Raw genomic sequence first — 3,932 nt, 5'->3', positions numbered from 1 at the left:
GTAGTGCACTATATAGGGAATAGGGTGCCATTTGGGATGGAAGCCTGTGTGTTCTCTCTCTGTTGGGAAATGTTTTGTTTGCCATCAGACGGCCAATCAATAGTGGACCCTATTATCTAGAACTGGCCCCTAGAACTCAGACCACTCAATGAAGTTCGTCACGCGTCATACGATTAGATACGATTAGCACCATTTTTCTGTTAGGCCCGTCTACATATCCCAGATACCTAGTTGTGATACGGACACCTCCCGTTTAACCAGCCTCTGGATGGTCTTAAGGTTGACCGGGGCTTTAGGATCCGCTGAGGCTGAATACAGATAGCCGCCATTTTGTTTGAGAATCCTTTTGTCTTACTCCTCAGTGTTCTGTAATTTCTGGAGCTTTCCGGTACGTGTCATGCATGTTGAGATCCTACTCAACGGGGCCAAGGTAATATTGTCTGAGACCACGGGGGCCCTGCTGGGGCCTACTCCAATGTATTAAATCTTTTTTTTTTTCTGTGATTCGAAGCAAAATTTGGAACTGGATATTAATTCACATTCACACAAATGTGGCCTTTCCCACGGATACTACCCGGTTATCAGTTTTGATTGAATAGTGCCCCTGGGAAATGAATGTGTTCCTTCTCAGACTCTATGTATCTCAACTGGCTGTTCAGAGTCAGACCCATAGAAATAGAATCTATAGAATGGGCTTCCCCATTCAATTCAAATGATGGCATTCAGTAATGGGTGGACTTTCTTTATTTTCTATGGTCAGACCATTGGATCCACGTTTACATGTCCAAGTACATTAATGGGGTCTGATAAAAGCACAAGTCCTGCCACCAAACATTATTACTGTGCATTAGAACTATTTGAAATTGTATAAAACAACATGGCTGTCAATGGCAGGCTAAAATGGTTGGTTTTCAAAATGGTACAGCTCTTTAACAGTTTAAGACACAGACACGAGACCAACTGTAAAAAAGGTCTTACAATTACATAACTAGTTTATGAACTATATAATAATAAAACACGTGGACAGGTTTTCATAAAAGGAATACATTTACTGAAGTACCTTGCTTCCTGATGGGTTTCTGAGTTGTGTACTGGGTTGACTGGCTATCGCATTGGGCCGAACAATGCCATTTACCTGCCAGTATATTCAGGATACAGCACTGCCTCGCTTTTATAAAACTGTAAAATAACAATAGGTCTTAATGTAGTGGACTTTAATATGGGGTGATGTAGAGTTCAGACCCTTTGTAATTGTCAGAGTTAGTCTAATGCAGTGAACAGTGTTACAGGCTAATGTAGCAGACTGTATAACAGCAGTGTATAGTCCAACAATATAACCATTATTAGAGACCGCTGGAGGGTAATACACGGGACCGGTCTGCCTTGTTGTTCAGTGGAGTCTAATGAAACCTCTCTTTTCAGAAAAGCAAAGAAGGGAAGAAATAGGTAGAGGCACAGCAAGAGAGATATACTCCATAGAGGAGTAAAGGTGATGGACTGGCCAAGCATGTCTCCAGACCTAAACCCTATTGAGCATCTGTGGGGCATCCTAAAAACGGAAGGTGGAGGAGTGCAAGGTCTCTAACATCCACCAGCTCCGTGATGTCGTCATGGAGGAGTGGAAGAGGACTCCAGTGACAACCTGTGAAGCTCTGGTGAACTCCATGCCCAAGAGGGTTAAGGATAGTGCTGGAAAATGATGGTGGCCACACAAAATATTGACACTTTGGGCCCAATTTGGACATTTTCACTTAGGGGTGTCATCTGTCCAGCAAGACACCATAGAGGAGATGTCTTCATCTGTCTTTATTACTTTATAGTTTTTGCCTATTGCTTACACACTTTTTGCAGAATTTGGCTCATTATGTCAAAACTCAACACACAAGCCAATCAGACATAGCACTTGGAGATGAACAACTCACATATTTGCCAAAATGAAACACTGCAATCAAAACTTAACACTCCTTTCTAAAAATGAAATTCTTGCAACAAAACCATACACACAAGCTACATTTGAATGACTCTTTCATATCAGCAGCAACACACTGATGGGCTTTATATAAAACACTGCAGTCTTTGAGTTTCAATTTTTAGTGTCATTGTCTTCTGTAAAACTCAAAAGTAGAATTTCTGCAGTAATCAAACAGTATTTACAAAAAAGTTTTTACAAAAAAACAAACATTCTTACAGAACTTCTTTACATCAAATTTAGCAACAAAACAAAAGTAAAAAAAACTAAACAATTACTGGATAAATTGCTATTGGGGAAAAAAACATATACTTTTTTGTGTGAGTGTGTGTGCGTGTGTGTGTGCGTGTGCGTGTGTGTGGTGGGGGGCGGGGGGGGGGGGGCTTATGGATCACGCCTTCTGTTCGGATCTGGCCACAAGACCTCGTCAACATCACAGGCGATGTCCTCGCGGGCTAGGCATTGGGGAAAATATCGCCTTGTGTGCCGAATCCACCCTTGGATTGATCCCACCTCAATGTCTCCACATGCCTCTTCCATTGCTTGCAGAAGAGTCATGCGGGCATGTGGTTGCCGATCATATACTTTCCACCGCCACGCTGAAAATAATTCCTCGATTGCATTTTGAAAGGGGCTGTAAGGGGGCAGGTATAAAACTGTGAAATGATTATGGTTGTTGAACCAATCTCGGACCAGAGCAGCCCGGTGGAAACTAACATTATCCCAGATGACAACAAACCTGGGCTGCTGTGGTCTGTCCTGCACAACTGCATGTAGTGCATCTAGAAATGCAATGATCTATCCTGTATTGTAGGGACCTAGAGTGGCATGATGATGCAGGACTCCTTGGACACTAATTGCAGCACACAAGGTGATATTTCCCCCCCACGCTGCCCAGGGACATTTACAACAGCCCTTTGTCCAACTACGTTACGGCCCCGACGCCTGGTTTTGGCCAGATTGAAGCCTGCCTCATCCACGTAGATGAACTCATGCGGCAGTTCGGCGGCATCAAACTCCAAAACTGTCTGTAACAGAAAATGTTGAATAGTGTTACTGAAAACACATACAGTAACTACAATGTCTATATATGTCACACAAGTAGGGGCTGGGTTGGGTGAGTCTAGACAAAAACTACAAGCTACAGGCAGGGCAGATGGCAGCAATAAACCCTCATTCCCACATCACAATATATAGTATGTAAAGTAAAGTGACACATACCTGCACATAATCATGGCGCAGATCCTTGACCCTGACACTGTTCTTCTCAAAAGGCACCCCTGTACAGCTGCTTCATTCTGAAGTTATGTTTCTGTAGGATGCGACTTAGTGTAGAAATGCTGACCCCCTGTTGATATTGTTGAATTCATTTCCATTTGCAATTATGCGTTGTTGCAACTCACGAAGTCGGATTGCATTATTTTCTCGCACCATTTCAATGATGGCAAGCTCTTGTTGTTGAGTGAAGAGACGTTTCCCTTCCACCTTGAGGAGGTCGTCCAACCATTCTGTAGAAAATGCCACCACAAGATGTCATTGGTTGGGTTATTTTTCACATACTGTACTTTCAAACTGTACACAGTACTGCAACATCACAATGGTATTCCTTTACATATACAGTACTTCACTGTACTATCCATTTATGTATAGTATAATTAGTACAGTAATACTGTAATATGATACAGAATCATGTGACACATACAGTGACACATACAGTAGGTACAGTCTGGAGTAGAAACTTGAAGATATACCTGTTCTCCAGTCGGAATGTCCTTATTATCGATGCTACTGCCTAGCGACTGAGGTCAGGGTGGACTCTTTGCCCAGCCTCCCTCATGGACAGGCCATGATTTATCACATGGTCCACCAGAGTAGCCCTGATGTCATCTGATATACGTCTCCGCACTGGTCCTCGTCCTCTTCCACGTCCTCGTCCTCTTCCACGTCCTCTTCCACGTCCGAC

Source organism: Coregonus clupeaformis, chromosome 7, assembly GCF_020615455.1.
Source record: "Coregonus clupeaformis isolate EN_2021a chromosome 7, ASM2061545v1, whole genome shotgun sequence".
Classification (NCBI taxonomy): Eukaryota; Metazoa; Chordata; class Actinopteri; order Salmoniformes; family Salmonidae; genus Coregonus; species Coregonus clupeaformis.
The sequence above is the reverse complement of the archived record's forward strand: the minus strand, read 5'-3'. Positions refer to the sequence as shown.